The sequence below is a fragment of the Danio rerio genome, chromosome 19, assembly GCF_049306965.1.
Source record: "Danio rerio strain Tuebingen ecotype United States chromosome 19, GRCz12tu, whole genome shotgun sequence".
Lineage (NCBI taxonomy): Eukaryota > Metazoa > Chordata > Actinopteri > Cypriniformes > Danionidae > Danio > Danio rerio.
The window spans coordinates 27,662,501-27,681,848 of NC_133194.1; the positions used below are offsets into that span (position 1 = coordinate 27,662,501).

At 35.7% G+C, this 19,348-nt stretch overlaps 1 protein-coding gene and 2 long non-coding RNA genes across 6 annotated transcripts in view; 2 read left to right on the forward strand and 1 right to left on the reverse strand.

Annotated features, from left to right (window-relative positions):
- The window catches only part of rims3 (regulating synaptic membrane exocytosis 3), a 146,643-nt gene that overhangs the window by 95,247 nt on the left and 32,048 nt on the right, over positions 1-19,348 (reverse strand). The window lies entirely within an intron of this gene.
- Positions 6,849-9,866, forward strand: LOC141379103 (uncharacterized). 3 transcript variants are annotated; one of them, XR_012395087.1, is made up of 4 exons: positions 6,849-6,897; positions 8,177-8,210; positions 9,573-9,628; positions 9,719-9,866. It is a non-coding gene; the product is annotated as an uncharacterized lncRNA (long non-coding RNA). The 3 variants fall into 3 exon arrangements; XR_012395088.1 differs by lacking the exon at positions 6,849-6,897 and adding an exon at positions 7,444-7,581; XR_012395089.1 differs by lacking the exon at positions 6,849-6,897 and adding an exon at positions 7,444-7,568.
- On the forward strand, positions 9,947-12,735 carry LOC141379102 (uncharacterized). The gene is made up of 2 exons (XR_012395086.1): positions 9,947-10,054; positions 11,378-12,735. It is a non-coding gene; the product is annotated as an uncharacterized lncRNA (long non-coding RNA).

A 19,348-nucleotide genomic window follows, 5' to 3' on the forward strand; every position in this document is an offset into this window, starting at 1 on the left:
GTCTAACTTATCTATTTTTTTATTTATAAATTTTAAACAAGAAAAGATTAAAAGATAATCGGGCCTGACTCAGAGTCAGCATGAATGCGGTATTTTAGCAGGTTCCTGCTCTGCAGAAAAACATACAGACACCCTTATCATCTCATCCATCAACACATAGGAACAGTTCAAACAATTACCAAACATACAAAATGAAGGAATACAGGCTACTATCTCAGTGGCTATATGGGATTATTAAAAAAGTCTCAGTGTGGGTATTGTTTTTAGATGTTGTGGGATCTCATTCCAGGCTTTTGTGAATGCATAAAAGCAAGATCTGTCCATAACAGTTTTTAAAAGCCAGTTTTTAAAAGCCAGTAACAGCAAACATAAATTTTTGCAGATGCGGTGGAACGATCAGTCCTTGTATTATGTTTTGGAACCAAAGCACAAAGGGCTGCTGAGGTAGCACTGTTTGAAACTGTATAGTACAGTCTAATTCATATGTTCATGATGTCCTATTGAAATGATAAAGCATTGGAGAGTGATAGAGCAAAACAATGATGTGTCCATCCAGAAAGTCTATTGTGGATCTTATGGGCCCTATTGTACAGTCTAGCTATTGGCTCCAAGATATCAGTTGTTGTGAGTGACCAAACAGGCATACAGTCTATAGCTCATGTTTTAGCAAAAGGAACACTGCTTTTTTTATCAATTTAATAAATTTTATTAGATTGGAGGTTGGTGGGGTGGATGTCAGAGGGGTGTCGCGCATGAAAGGGGGCGTAGCGGGGGTGTCGTAGACGAAAGTGAAGAGGGTTGGGGAGTCACGGAAGAAAGTGAAAAAAAAACAGCAGATGAAGGAGGAGGTTGGTTAAGGGGGGGATCAGTAAAATGAGGTACTGGATCAGATTTCAGAGGTGCCACATCCAGATCCGGCCTGTTCCGGCACAAATAAAACCCTGCACCCAATATTACAAGTTAAAAATTATAAGAGTAAATTTATTAGATTTTACCACACCAAAAAGTTCTTTCAGTGAGATCACCTCCATGCCACAACACCTTCATGCTGTAATTTGTGCAAAAGGTGGCCCAACAAAGTACTGAGGACATAATACAGGACATTAACACACTTTTTAGTAGGTCAACGTGTTTAAGATCGTTTTTTATTGGACACATTAAATAATCTATTAATGTGAAATACTGGATTTTTTTCATCTTTAATAGATATTCATTAAAATTAAATCAAATGAAGACGAAATATTTAACTTTGTGTGTAGTGAACTAACATAACACACAAGTTTCACTTTTTGAAACAAATTATTGAAATAAATGGACTATGCCTCGATATTCTAATTTTTTGGCACATACTTGTGTATACTTTTTTGAGAAGTGTGCATTCAATTCAGTCAGTCCACTTTACTGAAGTTGGTTATTTTCGAGGACTGACCTGTCCACATAGACACTCTGTGTAATAGTGTGAATGCAGGAAAATGAGTGTGTTTTCTATCTCTCAATGTCATTTTGAGACATACCTAAATATAGGTCCAGTCCCTTCATTATTATGACCTCAAGTACAAAGGCTCCACAGCAAATAGATTGACAGCTTATTTTGAAGGAAGAGCTGTCAGCTGCGTTTTAATAACCAGAGGGTCGTGTGAGTGGCGCGAAGCTGCCTCACTGTCGTCATGGAGACCGAGAGACTGCCAGATGAGGATGAGTCTGCCAGAGCCTTTCAGTGCTGCTGGAAAGTGAAGGTGCCATGTTGTACCATGGCATCAACTCAGCCATATGGTCCAAATGAATCATTTGCAAAAGCATGTCAGATAGAAACGGCATAAGCTGCTCGCTTTCATTTCAAATCATCCTGGCCAGTGCTGAGGATTAACATAGAGCCTATGAAGATGCATTCAGTCTTGATCACATTATTCAAGGCTGGCCTACTTGGTTATTCAGATAAGTCGTGGAATAAACCTAGGATTTTATGTGTAACAGTTTACCTGAGATGACTTTTTGACTGTTAAAAAGCACGCTAAATTAAAATGTGGTAACACTTGCTGACATTTAAAAAGGGGGAGAAAGTAGGTTATTTGCTGACACACTGGAGCATAAAATATATATGTCATGCCTTTCATTTACAGCCGATTTGAACGTTATCACTCGATTGAATGGGCGTTATCAGTGATTATCAGCTGATAGATATGGGCCAGGAGAGGCCTTCTGCACCAACTATTAGGCTCAGAAGGGTGTTATCATTCATCCACATGGTTAATCAGCTATAGATCACATAGGGCTGTGGCCAGAAGTTAACTAGTATTATTTATAATATTTAAATTACATTTCCCATAAATTGTATTTTATTAGCGTCTACCCCTACCCCAACCCTAAACCCAACCACCACAGTAATGTAAAACGGATCTGGATCTGGAGTCTTTCTATTAGTATAGCTGATTACTCATGTGGATGGATGATAATGGCCTTCTGAGCCTACACTCTCAGAAATAAAGCTACGCAAGTTGTCACTGGGGTGGTACCTTTTAAAAAGGTGCAAATTTGATTCTAAAAAGGTCCATATTAATACATCAAGGGTACATATTAGTACCTAAAAGGTACAAAAGTTTTCCTCTTAATTTTTTTAGGTGCTAAAATATACTTTTGAGGTACCAATATGGACCATTTAAGTACAAATGTGTACCTTTTGAAAAGGTACCACCCCAGTGACAGATCGAGTACCTTTGTTTTTGAGAGTGTGGTAGGCACAGAAAACCCCTACTGGCCCATACAGAATATATATATATATATATATATATATATATATATATATATATATATATATATATATATATATATATATATATATATATATATATATATAATATAATTATAAATAAATAACAGAAATGTAACTGGAAAGCAATCTAAAGACACAACTGGAGTAATGCTATAGAATATTCATTTTATTAAAATTAAATTCTATAGACAATTCAATAAAGTACAAAAGATATATGTTTTATAGAATGATCTGTCCTAGACCCGACTCATGGGTTCAATTAGGATTATTAAGTTTAACCTCCCTGACTTCATCCCTCCTTTCTGCTTCATACCCAAAAAATCTATCAGAAGCCATGCAGTATAAATAAGATCACCATCATATTGTTATGTTTTTATATATTTTTCCGGCGTGCTCATTCACAACCGGACCGGGAGCAGAGCAGCGTGTCAGCGTCAAGTAGGAGGTGCGCGGGTAAGTTTTTTTTTTTCTGTGCACATGCTCAGTTTGCTTTTTGATTAAACTACATTGCTTTCATCAGCGTTGGTTTCATCAGCTGGGGCACGTGCCCCAGTAAATGGGGTCTAGCGACGCCCCTGAACATGCTTATTCTGAATATATGTGAAAGATACTTGTCCGATTTTATTTCGGAGAGCAGGCATGAGGTTCAGCTGTGTCCTCTTCATTTCATGTCTAATTTATGCTCAAACTAATACAGCTAACAGATACACTGACCGTATTTACACAGCAGAGGCACAGCACATGCAACAAGAGGCATGATGCTTTTTTACTGATGGCGTAGAGCCGATCCGTGAAACATAGCTGTCATGTTCACCAGCGAACAAACCACCAGATGTCGCTGGTAAACACTCACTCATGGAACTACAAATCTGCCAGTAAATGGACTACATATTCAGTCATGCCATACACACACACACCTGCCCCAATTCTCCACTGATTAGACTCAGACTGATTACACAGTATTTAAGCAGCACACACACTCATTCACATTACCAAGTCTTGTTAACTGTAATAGTAATACTACAACGCGTTTTCCTTTGCCGTGTTTTGATTTTTGCCTTGCTTATTTGTTTAATTCTGTTGCTACCTGCCTCTGACCATTTGCCTGTTGTTTTGACTTCGAATCTGGACTGCCCTCATACATCTGTTTGCCGGTATTGACCACTGCTTGCCTGAAAATTCTGAATAAACCTGCATTTGGATCCTACCTTCTGTTGTTGGTGTCACTCCCCGTCGTTACAATAGCACATGATGTTAGCTGACCAATCAGAACATCTTAGGGCGTTTTTCGAAGCAATTAGAAAATATGACAGTTGTTTTCATGTTAGCTGAGTAGCAGTATATAATCAAAGTAATATATATGAAAAGGCATCATGCCAAAAGCACACATTGCTTAGCATATAAACACAACATAGCTAAAAAAAGACACTCTGGAACACCCCTTTAAAGGTTTTTGCTCTTTAAAGGTCTGAGCTCTTCATATGTACATACAAATAACATATGTATTTGTTTTTGTGGTAATTTTACTTTTAAAGTGCCGTTAGCGGTTAACTTGAATTGCATATATACATCTTTTTTGTTCTACGGAAAAAGAAAAAAGTCACATACGTCTTGGATAGCCTGAAGGTGAATAGATTAACATTAAATATCTATTTCTGGTTGAACTACCCTTTTGAAAACATAATGTGAACTCTATTTAAGGTTACTTAAATAGGATCTTTACATGTGCTTTTCTTTGTTTGATATATTTTATAAAACAACATACACATACTTTACTCTGTCAAGTACACTACAAGTGCATTCAGTGCATGCACACTTATTTGTAACAAAGGTATAAATGAAAAAAATGAAGCGCTTCCTCAGCAGGTCTATTATCACTCTTGTCAGTCAATCACCCTTTCGATTCCCCTTCATCACTCAATTTCTTATCCGTCTTTTGGCTCCCAGAGTTTATGCACTCACATTTATCGCATCACCGACTCCGAGCTGAACAAGACCCACATCACTGTATTGGATTAAATTGCTTGGCTAGAGTCCATGCTGTGTGGTAGTGGAAATGTGACAGAGTAAAGTAAAGCAGTTATCCAGGAGAAGGGCAGGCGGGTACTGAGGTGATGGCCCTGATGCCCCAGACAGGTGAACCCTGGAGGCGAACTCTATACCCCCCCGAAAACCTTCAACACTCCCAGCCCTAGAGACTCATCAGTCCTGCTGGGAGACGACAGCACTGAAAAGGTCATGCTTTATAGAGCACACATGACGCACCAATATGAGGGACTGAGAGAGAAAGAAACAGAACTGACTCTTTGCCAAGTCACACCTTAAAAACTTAACATGAACAATGCTGTTCATAGTGACACAAAAAAATGAAGTCAACATCAAATTGAAGTTTTAAAACACTTTTTTTTTTTTTTTTTGACACTATAAACTACTCACCCTTGTGCTATGCCTGTAGAATTTCTTTGGAAGTAAATCTTTTAAAGAATGCTGGTAACCAATGTTTTTTTATTTACTTTTTTTTTTGCACTGACGGATTGTTAAAGGGTCATGACACCCCCCACTTTCGGTTTAGGTCTACCACAGAATTGTTTTAAAAGATGCATTATAGTGGGCGTGGAGCTCCGCATGCAAAGGGCAGGAGTGGGCGTGGCCAGCAGGGGAAAAGAAGGGGAGCAAACTAACGTCAGTTAGCTCACAAAATGAGACTCAAACCGTGAGGAGACGCAAAATTTTATAGTTTACAAAGGTAAAATGCAAAGAAATAAAAAGTTATTTAATGCCCTGCTACAAATCTTATTTGTAATTTCATCCACAGATAACCAGAATTTATATCATTATAAAGATAATCGTGTTCATATAAACACTATAAATGAGGACTTTTTACTCTGCCCTGGGTCTGAATCTGGAGGGTAATCTGGAGGATTTAGGCAAACACAGCAGCACAACGATGTGTCTAATTGTGAAGGAAGTCCTGATAAAAGACAACGTCTGCCATTCTCCAATTCTCGTACTGCTCTCCAGACAAAATGCTTGCTGCACACACACACAGCTTTGCTGTATCGGCCCTGACAGCATCGTTGGGAAAAACATGCAATAAACCCCATGGATCATGGAAACAAACACATACGACCCTTCATGAACGGCTAAATACTGTGTGCCGTGGGTCCGTGTCTCACAGCTTGGCACTGGCAGGTCTGCCTTGCCTTCGGAAAGCACGTGCTCTCATAAATAATTAAGAAGCAGAGTCACAATTAAAGCTAACAGGTGCTAACATTGCCATAACTGATGCTCAATACACAAAAATCTTTTAAAATCTCAAAAAAAAGTACTCCAGGGTTTCTTGAACCTTTAAAAATGTATACATTTCCATAAGCATTTGGAATAACAGGGTAAACTAATAATCTTGATTTTTTTTTTATCTACAGTGCATCCAGAAAGTACTCATAGAATTCTTTGCTCAATATTTGTTGATGCCCCTTTGGCAGCAATTACAGCCTAAAGTCTTTTTGAATATGATGCCACAAGCTTGGCACAACTGTCTTTGGGAATTTTTGCCCATTCCTTTTTGCAGTACCTCTCAAGCTCTATCAGGTTGGATGGGAAGCGATGGTGTGCAGCCATTTTCAGATCTCTCAAGATGTTTAATAGGATTTAGTTCTGGGCTCTGGCTGGGCAACTCAAGGCCATTGACCGAGTTGTTGTGAAGCCACTCTATTGATATTCTGGCGGTGTGCTTTGGGTCATTATCCTACAGAAAGATAAACTGTCGCCCAAGTCTGAGGTAAAGAGCACTCTGAAGCAGGTTTTCATTCAGGATGTTTCTGTACATTGCACTGTAAATGCGAATAGTATTCCTTACTATCAAAATTCTAGTGTGTTTACTTAATTTTAAGCTAATTGTTGAGTTTACTAGAAATGCATTAGTGTTGCTGACATAGTAAGGTATAAAGTTCCCATAACTAATGTAATTTGAGTAAAATTGCTTATAAGGGCTAAGCCATGCTGTTACGCATGCGTACTGGGTAGTGATTTCCCATCCCCCATCCCGAGTCACAACCAACCGCCACCCAGCACCGCCATTGAAGGACAGGATTTCATATTGAGAAGATGTACTGCTGTAAATCAAGGTAAACTTTTCGTTTTAATTATTACTTTGATTTTATTTGTATAATATCAGTAATCTGTTTATTTCCTGCACTTTGTGAAATTGTTTGCTGTTTTGTGAACTAATTAATAGCCCATGATGTTGTGACTAAACGTTTTGACCACTGCACGTTATTTGCAATACTGTCTACTTTACTAGATAAGCTATTTTAGCTGCTTAGTCCTTTTTAATAACTATTAATAATTTGTAAAGTTAGTAGTAATTTGTAAAGTGGGCGTTATGCTCTAAAAGAGCGGGCCGCGCCATTTTAAATGATGCACTGAGAGAGCAAGAGCGCGCGCAATGATCCGTTCAAATAGATGTAAAGTTAACACATAGCTGTAGGTCTACATTTATAAAAAAGAAAACGAAACCTATTTATCCGCATTACAAATACAGTAACGTTAGTTATCGCTGAACTTTAGTGGCGCTTGTTGTGACGAAAATATGCGTGTTTTTTTTTTTAAAGATTTACTTTTATGAGATCACCTGCAGGAAGCAGGTGAGGAGATCAGCTGTGATTCGGTCCGGCGTCAGCGAGCGGCTCATGACCAGACCAGTCGTTTTTTTCTCCATGATCGCCGGGGCAGCAGCAGTTTTAACCCGCCGAGGCTTTTAGAACATTATAAAGCAGTTTCAGCTCAAAATGGACCCGTGAGTGTCGTAGGTAATTTAGGATTTCGATGCGATTACGATTCGTGTCACGGTATGAGGCAGATACATATTTACACATGATGCTAAAGTGTGCTTATGCTAACAATCCCTATGAAACTTAAAGTTAAACTTATGAAAATGCGAGAGATATTTAATTAACTCATTTATTTGTTTTATATGCTATTTGTCTTTTCTTTATGCCGTTTTGAAGGTTTATTCCAGTGTTGCCGTTACGTTATTGAATGTTTTGTATTGCTGTAATGACAAATAAATCTGACCAGACGCGACTGAATATGTGTGATGGATAACGTTAATGATGAAGTGGTATAACTCGTACAACCAAGCACAGAAACATCCCTTTGTTTGCTCAATATCACACAAAGGCATCAACAAGCCTTTGTTATAAGCAAACTTTCTGTAAAGAAACAGGCTTTGCCAAACCTGTTAGTTTGCATTTTTAAAGAAGGTTTCACTAATTTTTAACAATTTAGGGCAAATAAATTTGAACAATTACAAGGTTGTTTAAAATGTAGCACACCATTAGAGCATTGTGAGTGGCATATTTGGTTTGTAATATCATTATACCCTTTATTTATTTTTTATTTCAGACTACCAGTTTGTGAGCTGATATGCAGTGGAAATGTAAGTTTTGCACTTACACATCAAAGAAAACTTTTTGAACAATACCGCACAAGCCATAGAACATATTCATGAATTGTTCTATTAACGTTACTTTGTCTCCTTACTGAGTGTCAGGGTAATTTTAAATCGTTTAATGCATTAAAAGTACATTTAACAAAATTCTCAGCAAAGAACTGCATGATCAAGAATAGTCCGAATATTTTGTCCATTTGAATAATCATCTGAGGACTAGTTAGAAATAGGGTTGTTGTGTTGTGATACCATTAATTTATGTTACAATACTATACCAGCTGAAGTATGGTGATACCAAGTAGTATTGCAATACTGTAATTCATAACTTAAATCCATGAAATAAAGAAAAATGTCAGAAATAATATATTGTATATGTTATTATAGGCCTACTTGAATTTAAATAATTCCCTTATTGTTGAAAAAAGTATTTGCACATCTCTTCACCTAAAATGTATTCATTCCAGCAAAAAATACATTAAAATAAAGATACATAAAGAAAAGAGCATTTTTCCAACAAACCTAGGCTATATGAAGTGGTCAAAAATTGTTTCCTGTTGCTATTTTGGGTTTTTCATCTATCATACTTTTTTCACACTTATTATCGGATAAGAATCCAAAGTAATTCAAAATTTCACTTTATGAGTCATTCTTTTTAATAGATTGTCACGGTTGTTGTAGCTATTATATCATATTGACAGGAACAGAAATAAACGAATTCCGATTCAAAATGAACCATCACAAAATATGCAATAGGCTACTATAAAAGGCGCAAATTCTACAGTTTTACAACCTTAGAAGGCTCCATAGACTATTAAAATACAATGATCTATTGTTGCTGAATCGTGTAAGTATTTTAGTGACTTTTTCACATGCAGCATTATGTATTGTAGGCAGACTGTTAATGACAATACTACCGTTTACAAACTACAGTGGCACCGCCAGTATCTTGGAGCCATAGTATCACGATACTACCATAGTACCGGTAAACCGTGCAACCCTAGTCAGAAAGTTCAGTGTCCTTTTAAAGACATCAATTGAGACAAATATTTATTCCACTTTTAATGCGCATAAAAGTAAGGCACACCAGCATCAATGCCATGATTATATTTAATCGGGGGTTGTGTTTATTACTGTTTGGTGACAAGTATAGCTCATGCTTTTGATGACAGGCGCCGGGAGTATTTGGCAGCTTTTATTATTCAAGAACATTTAACTATGTCATGTTAAAGGGTAACATCTGTTGCTAAATGGCATTGCATTGTATCATTGCATGTGTTTCTGATTTCTGTTTTTTGTTTTAGAATTTTGCTTAGCCATGTCAATAACACTTTACGTTTTTGTGCACAACAGTGACATCCAGAAGGAAGTCACAGAGGAAACACCAGCTGATGCAAGTGCTGCAGAAGGTTTGTTTTCTTTTCAAAACTTTGTGTGATTTTGTGAATTTGTGTTTTTGAATGTTATTAATGACTAATGTTTTGATTGGATCTTTGCAGAATTCAATCGAATATCAGGAAGAAATGTGAGATCCAAGTTCTACGCTGCATTGGACACACACTGCTCGTTTGATTGAAATAAAAATAAAAAAACAGGAGAAAATTGCAGAAGAAAACTAGAAGAAATTTTCAACATGCTAATTCAAAGGTATTTTTGTGACATCATCTTTGAATCATAATTTGCATTTGATTGCAATAAATTGCATTTGATGTTTTCATTGGGCTATAATGCATGTCTACCTGTCTTTACTTTTTCAAGGTCATCTGGCAGCAGTTCTCCGGGGTCTTTCAGTCCTTTAGAGGGATGAGTCTAAAGAAATTTTCAGGATGTGTTTTGTAAGTAGTATTATTGTTTCTGCTTTCTTAGACTGGAAATGAAGCAGTCATTCCAGTTTACTTCACTTATTAATAAAAATTTTCAATTTTATAAAAATAAAACAAATGCATTTAATGTAAGTATTTGAAAGTAAGAGGGATGTTATATTATGGCCTTTGGAGCAAGAGCATTGCTATGTTGCAAATACAGCAGCTTGTGCCGTCACAGGGTCAGTTAGCTTCATAGGCCAGTGAAGTAATGAATGCATTTCTTTAATTTTTAAACACACTTGTTTTGAAAAGGAGGAAGATTAGCTTGAAAAAAAAAATCTTAATAAGTGTAATACCTATGTAATATGTTGAGAGAAATATAATTTTAGTTGAAAGAACCTGCTGGATTAAGATGTAAAAAGATAGTGTTAAAAGCCACAAAGTCAAAGATGATCCGTATTATAACCAACCCTGTGAAGTCACCTGCTGTGGGATTGTAGATGGCTGCACCCTTGTTCTAAAAGCCCTACTAAAACATCAATTTTCTTATAAAAAAAAATAGTTATTAATACATTTTTAAAAAGTGTGCTAAATAATGCAAACTTGACTCACTGCTTTAATCTAGCAAAACCAAATGCATTCATGAATCGGTTCCCAATTGATTAAGTTTTCCCTACAAAATATTTATATTGATTATGTAGCACCAATTGGTTTCTCACACATTTGCATTTAATTTCTTGAAAATGTTTTAAAAGTACTTTTACTGCAGTTTTTTTATTACATTACAGTGTTTCTTTAATTAAAAATATTTATTGTTCCTTTAGAATAGTATCATGTTCAAGATACTGGAATTTGGTACCAATCTCTGCTGCAATTTTAAGCAGCAAATTTCCTGCTAACATTTTAAGCACTTTTGAGCACATTTTTAAACAGCACTGTTTTGCCATTCTGTTCACATGCTTAACAGAAATGACACTCAACAATGCTCAAATGTTAGCAGGAAATGGATGTTTTTAAAATTACTATATGGATTGGTAATAAATTCCACTATCATGACAAGCCTAGTAGAAGCAGTACAGGCAAATCCATCGTGTTGGTCTACATTGGAAAAGGAGCACCATAGCAAGGCCTTCTTATAAGAAGCATTTGAATGTAAAATGTACTATAAACACAAATAGTCATGCTAATAAGCAACTAGTTAATAGGGTAATTAGTTCCTACTAAAGTGTTACTAAATTAAGCACAAGGAATTGTATTTTTTTCACCTCTGCTTTTGGTCTCCTGGCCACTACAGGCTTTATTAGTGCCATTTAGAATATCAAACTTTACTTATTTTTCTTTCTCTATTCATAGGATGTAATTGTAGAGTCGGACTTCAGTGCAGAAGATGTTGGCCTGCTGACTGTCGTGTGTGAAGATGTCTAAAGAACCTCATTATGGATGCAATGTGGGCCTTTATACTGGAAGGAAAAGTGGTTATGGACTTTGCCACATGCAGTATGTCTCTTTTTTTGCTTTGATTTACACACTGAATTCGGACTACCCAAAGACTTTGAGCAATGCATTTGAATTTGTTCAACGTGTGTTGCTTTTGCTGGGAGGGAAGCGTAATGTGTTTTATTCGGCGAGTGCCTATATACTGCTGTGCTTTATGTTTAAAGGTTCAGGTATAATGGCATGTTTAATTACAAAGTGTTGCTTTTTAACATGTTGCTGTTTGCAGTGTTACATTTAGGACTGCAGCATTTTGGTGTTTAAAACACTTTTTTTTTTTTTTTTTACCAAAAAAGTGTATTGTGATTTATAGGGTTGTCAAAAGTATTGAGTTTGGTACCAATCGGTACTGAAATAAATAAATAAAAAGTCCATCCCTTTCCCACTAACATTGCAAGAACTGATTGGCCATTGTGTTCACATGCTCAGTAGATATGACTGATTGGCTTTGAAGGTCATTATTTTTACCACACTTCACCACTGTTCACCAGGTGCAAAGATACAAAGACACTGGATAACTTCAAAGCACTGTCGATCAGTCGATTCATCACCAGATAGCTTATATGTTAGCTTCTAAACAAATCAGCTATCGACATGGCTTTGAAACACTTCAGTGTCTGTGTAACTTTGTTTGGACTCCTGAAAAATGGTAAACCTATGACAGTCACAGCCAATCACAGTCATTTCTGTTGAGCATGTGAACACAGTGGCCAATCAATGGTGTTTAAGAACGAGCTCAGTAGCACTCAAATGCTGGTGGAAAATGGATATTTTTAATATTTCAGTATTGATTGATACCAAACTCAATACTTTTGACCACACTAATGTGATATTTTCTGTAGGAAAATCTAAACTACACAGTCTAACAAATTAGCTTTAAAGCTTAATATCTGTTCCTCTGTGAGTGTCTATATGCTGCCATGTTTAAGGTGCTGGTGCAATGGCATGTTTAATTACACTAATTCAAGTATCTTTTTTCCAAGTGTCAAGTATTTAAAGTTTTTTTGATAGATTTTCAAACCTTTTCGAAAACTTGTGTTTTAGGGTTGAACATGTTTATTATATTTTTTGTCTGTATTGCTGTTTACGGTATATTACAGCACTTTACAACAGGTTTTTACAAAACTGTATTGTGTACAAGTGTATTGTGATACTAAAATATCACAAGTGTATTGTGAAATTCTGCTAATTTTGTCAAATAAAATGTTTACATTTAAGACCTGTATAATGTCATTACTTGTAGGTTGAACTACATATTTTATGTTCAGTTTAATTGAAGAAAATGTGGAAACCGATTGCACGTAGTTTCTTTAGTTGACATTACTTAAAATGGTGGATTAAAACAATGTTGAGACTACTAGCATTCAAGATGTTAACTGAACATGGTAGAACAGTATTAGTTAAATAGAGTTATTAAAGTAATCTTACTATAAAACCCTAAGTAAGATTACTAAATAATGACAAGTATGTTAACTAGAATTTTCTATTAAGCTTACATAATTTTTAACAGTTAGTTTACTTTATAAGTTTTAGTTTTCTTACTTCAAGGCAATAATTAAACTTAACTTAAGATTTCCTTGTAAGTTTATATTGCAAAAATAAGGCAATCGGTTTCCAAACTTTTTTTTAAGTAAACTGAACATGTTAGAATTTACAGTGTGCTGCATTAATCTTTCCCTTTATCCTGACTAGTCTTCTGGTTCCTGCTGCTGAAAAACATCCCCACAGCATGATGCTGCCACCACCATGCTTCACTGCAAGGATGTTATTAGACTGGTGATGAGCGGTTGAACTGTAGTTCACTTTATTGAACTACAGATCCCATCATGCACTTCACTCACATACATGGCCCAGATTCCCCCGATTACAAACACACACAGTTGAAACTGTTCAGGACATAGACACACACACACACACGCACACACACACACACACACGCACACACACACACACACACACACACACACACACACACACACACACACACACACACACACACACACAAATACACACACACAAACACACAAATTGTTGCTGACTCTTGTTCCCTTGTAACATTACCAAGTGTTATTCCTGTCTAGCCTTGCTGTGCCTATTGATCCTTGTTAAATTGTTTATGCTGTTTGCCACCTAAACTGACTTCTTAGCCTGTGACCATGACTATCCTTCTGGATTTGCCTTATAATACTGCCTGCTACCTTTTGACCATTGCCTGCCTGACGATTCTTAATAAACAGCATCTCTGGATCCCCACCTCTGTTGTTACCCCAATCACCTGTTACAGTTATGTATTAATACAGTATGTATTTAATCATTTGTTACCACATATTGGTCAGTTTTGTTTAAATCACAATTTAAAATAATCAAAGAAGAGCAATAATTAATAACTAAACCCTAAAGCTTAAATTTTCAAAATCACACTTAATGCAGCTTTTCAATTGATAATTCTGATCTCTATTATACGTTTTAATAAGACCTCATATATATAATGTGAAAATGAAAAGTATTATAATTAATTAATTTTAGTTCCTTAATTAAGTTACATTATTACAATTTTTCTACTCATTATTGTATTACTATTTTGTTAGTTTGTTTACTTTGTTTCCTTTGTGTGTGTTCATGAATCCCTTTAAAACAAAAACTGATATAAAAGCTCCAAACTGGTACAGGGGAACAGTCCCTACTAAACAAGGCACAGGTGAACATAATATATGAGTAACTAGAGAAAATAAAAGGAACACTTATTTGAAATGCATGACTATCTTTAGTGCACAGTATAATATAATGGAAAAGAAGTATGCTGACAGTACAGAGTGTAATTCAGAGAAAATTATTTAAGAAAAAAAATCTTATTTTTATGAGGAAACAATCAAGCAAAATTAAATAAAATTGTGGTCACTTGTGGTATCTGATGGACAATTACAGTTGCTATGTTGTGTGACTTTTTGGTTTACTATTCAACATCAGTTTAGCTTAACCGTCATGATTATAAATAGAACTCATTCTTAAATTTGAACCCTGTTAGAAATGGTCAACAACAAAATATATTTAGCATTATGTGTTCATTAAATCAATTATCACATGGCAGCTTCGATTTCTCTGACAGTTTGTTCTGGGTTTGCCAAGACTCTTCATGTCGTCAGACTATATTAAAGCTTGTGTGCTGTTGTTGACCCTTACAGGGAGAAAGTGTTACACGACAATTTCCAACAGCTCAGACTCTGTAATTACCCCACAGGAGCACAATTACACCAGAGGAGAGCTAAAATAAGAGGGTACAAAAAGAAAGGATAAGCAGTGGGACAACACAAACTTCCACAGGAAGTACCAGAAGGACATTGACTGACCAGAAATCAGAACTTAATATGGAAATCGCTTATTTGGTTTATTTCAGCCAAGTGCATGCAAAAAAATATATTACTATAATTTAATAATATGAAGTCTGTAAACCGAGCATTAAAAGAGGCCAGAGCACAGATATGAAACTTAGGCTAGCATACAAGAATGTCGCAATTAACAAATTGAATAAAAATTAATTTTCATTCATTTAATGCTGATGCGATTCTGTCCTTTTTTTCTGACATTAAATAAATCGGATTGGATAAAGTAAAATATCACTCTTTTGTATTTTGTATTGCTGTATTTATACCAGAGAAACTGGTAGTGTTTGCTTTGCTCTGGCTTTTTCTGGGTTAATTATTCTGATATCCTGATCGCCACAGAGAAATACAGGGAAATCTGTGTAAATTGATGGCACTTCAAGCCGTTCAGCCTTATAATCTTAAAATGTGAGGGAAAATTACCTGTTTTGTCAGAACTTCAGACATTATGTTAGAGAATCATTAAAAGACCAGCTCTAAAGTGATTTAAAAAGTGTTTAGACTGTATTTTCTGTAATATTTTATTTTTTTTACTACCTGCAAAATTATTAAGATATTGGCTGTTTATTTGTACTAAAAGCACTTGATTCTGGATGATATTATTCTACATCACTAATCAATTTTAATTAATTAATTAAAACTCCCTAAAAAAATGAAAATTAGGAGTTTATATTTATCTAAAAGTCATAGTTTACGAGATGCGCAGCTCCACATATCCCAGTTCCTCATATATGATGGTCACTTGTGCCTTGTTTAGTTACCTGTTGTTCCTGCTGTTCTCTATAAGTGCCATCTACAGGCAGAGAGTGAATGTTTTTTGCAGCACAATTACACAAAAATAAAGTAAAATCACTATGTTTTTCCTTTTTCTATTTTGAAATTGAAATCACTATCTGTGCAATTTGTAAGTAGCATCTTTGTGTGGATTTAATTTTAGACCACTGCATATTGTTCAAACACCTTTTAATGCACTCATTTTTATCTAGCTGTTAAAAATAGAAAATTTTGCTTGTTTAAATGCCACAATCAAAATTGGCTGCAAAAAAGCAAATCCAGAAATCAGTGCATCACTACTCAGGCTGGTGAAATCCACTTGACTCTCTCTTTTTTTCTAAATAAACTAAATTGAATTGCAGGTTTATTCCTGGGAGAAGCAAAGGTTATGCTGCATTACTCAGCCACACAAGCAGTCATCTGTGAGTCATGTGGGGTGATGGGAAGGTTAGTCTGTTTAGAGCTTGATTATGACTAACACACGCAGCTTTAATATCCTACGGCCACAAGTAAACGCACACAAAACCAAGCAAATGAAAGGGTTTCCCTGTATATCAGCACCTATTAAAATACAAAGAGATGACTAAATTCATACACTTCCTGAAGAACATTTGACTAGTGCTTGAGCTGCTGTTTTTAAACAACAACTCTGCCACCAAATGGACTACAAATCACAGCGTGCACCGTGTACACACACCAGTACCTGATCCCATCTGATTGCAAACACTCACAGCTGAGGCTGCTCAAGGACTCATTACACAGTTTATTTATACACCACACTTGCTCACACACATTGCTGAGTGTTATTTGTTTGTATTGTAACGTCAAACGAACCTGCAACTTAACAAAGCTTTTCATTTCTATGTCTAGCCATGTTCTTTGATCCTTGTCATTTTTTATGTAATCTATTCCTAGCCTTGCTCCTTGTTTATCTTACCTTTCTCTGGTTTTGACCATTTGCCTGTTCATTGACGACAACTTCTGGATTATCTATATGAACCTGTTTGCTCCTGTGTTGACCGTTGCCTGCCTGACTGTTCACTTGAATAAATCTGCATTTGGATTCGCTCCTCTCTGAAAGCCTCCTTAAGTTATACTAATACTACTAATAATAATAATAATAAAAAAATAATAATAATAATAGATTATTACCATGGAAAATTGATATATCATATGAGTATTTCAATAATTAGACACAAGCTACCAAAAGCTGTACAAACTTTCTGACCTGCCAAAAACATGTATATATTTATACTGTACATACTACAGTATACAGGGAATATTAAACTGTAAATCCAATGTAGATATTACAAAATATTGTATAATAAATAAATTAATTGACAACCTTACGTATGCATTTATTTATTAAATTAAGACGTATTTGAATACTTTCTTGAATACCTGAGGACAAAAAAGAAACAATTTGTGCAAGAACAGTTAGATCCAGACAGCGAGTAAGGGCATGGTGACCGGCACATAAGAAAGAAACACAGATAACAAAAACAGGAAAAGAAATAGATAGATACACTAATACACTAAGATACACTAAGACTACACTAAGAGTCCCATACACAATTATGGGTGGGTTTAGAAAATTAAAGGTACAAAATGATGTCTGAAACAATGTGAACAAAAATTAGATGAATGAAAATTGTGTGTGTTTAGTGCCTTCTGTTGTTTCTGGTTTCAAGTCTCCTGTTTATTTTCTTTTTTTCTTAGTTACTTTATTCATCTTTATTTCTATAATGGTTTTACAATGTAGATTGTGTCAAGCATAGAGCATAGAAAATAGAAAGCATAGAAGTTCTAGTAAGTTGAAACTGGGTCAGTCCAGTTTTCAGAGTTAAAGTTCAGTTTAGTTCAGTTCAGTGTGGTTTAATTTTCACTGCTGAAAATTGAAAGACCTATGCGCAGCTCCATAAGAGCCACGGCCTCTCCAAACCACTTCCTCTGTAAGCATACACTGCTCCGATTGGTCAGACAGCCCAGTCTGTTGTGACTGGTCTGCAGATTGCATAGCATAGAAACAAAATACCCATTACAATAACTAGATTTCAGCTCCAGAGTCTTCCTCAGCACTAGATATATGGTCATATGAACAGTAATGAGGTCACCAGTTTAAATAAATCAATTTATGTGAGCAAAGCAGATTTGCTTTCACGATGCAGAAAACAGATTACTAACAACACAAACCAAACACATCCAAAGTCTCAGCTTCAACTGCAGTGTTTGAGAATGAAAGTAAATGATGTTTGTGGACAGTCAACAAATGTGTTCTCATCACCCTGTGTTAATGCACATTTTGAAGTATTGCATGAGAAATAAGTGATGGAACTGACAAATTTGAAATATAAATAGAATAATTTGCTCACTTCAGGAGAGTTTGGAGTTGGAGGTGAGTTTGGATTTGCTAAATCAACTCTGACATAGTGAACATTTCAGCTGATAGTGCCTTGTTTAATGTTGTTAACTAGGTTAGTAATTCTACAATCAGCTGCTCTTACAATTTGCCTAATTCGCATTTGGGAATTTTTCGCTTTTTTCATTAAAAAAAAAAACTTTTAGATTAGGACGGAAACCAGGCTAGTGACAATCACTAGAACCAGTTCTTTCGTTTAGGGGACAGTAAGTCTATTTATCATGCACTTTAATAGCTTTTCAGACTTTTTACAATCACAGGCAACTACATTGCATACAGCATAAAATATATATCCAAAAAAAGCATAATACAGGCTCTCTAAAACTGTTCATGGCAGACTGACAGTAGTTGGTAGTAGGGCAGCACAATATTGGGGAAAATCTGACATATTTTGCATTTGTGCGATATATATTGCGATGTGAATACAGCTTTAGTTGGAAAGCATTCTTCATTTTAGATTGATTGGAGTGATTTTGTAGGGGATTGGATCTCAAATAATATATAACAACTAACTTGCATAGAATAATAAAATATAGCAAAAATTTAAGTGAATTATAGTTTTCTAGAGAGTCTAACAGTATTCAGGTACAGATAACTGAATAATCAACACTGCACAGTCTTATTGCTGTAAGGATGGCTAAATCTCTCCATAATATCTGTTATGGAATTTCATGAGACAAGACCACAAGAACTGCCATGCAATAAAACAATGAGCATTCTCGTCTGAGTAGCAGATCTGCAAGAAAGCAAGTTCTTCAACTGCCTCGGTTACCCATTATGTGCCCCCCTCTCTGCCACCCCCTTTACTTCATCATTCAGAGCTCAGGTCACTGACGTTCCACGCCAAATCTTCATCCTCTTTATATGGTGTCTCTTGTAAATCTATAAATCAAACTTGCGTGTTTGGAATCATTTTAAACGTCTCTGTGATTGGTAAATGGTCTCAATTTTGCAGTAGTCTCTTATATTAGAGTTTGAGAAAAGTCTGTCCTACTAAAGCGTAAAATTGTCTGTGAATTATGAACTTTTTACCCCAGGTGTGATTAGCTTTTAGATTAACATATGATGAGACAGAGGTCTTTGCGAAACTTTTATTATCTTTAGTTCTTTTTGTTTTGGTTCTTTCTTCTGAGTTGAGTATTTAAGGGAAAGGTGCAAAAAAGTCATTGGGATCTTGTAGCCATGATGCTCCCACTGCAGCGTGTGACTCTCAGAGCTTTTGCATCAGAGACTTATATGCTGCAAAGAACTTCATCT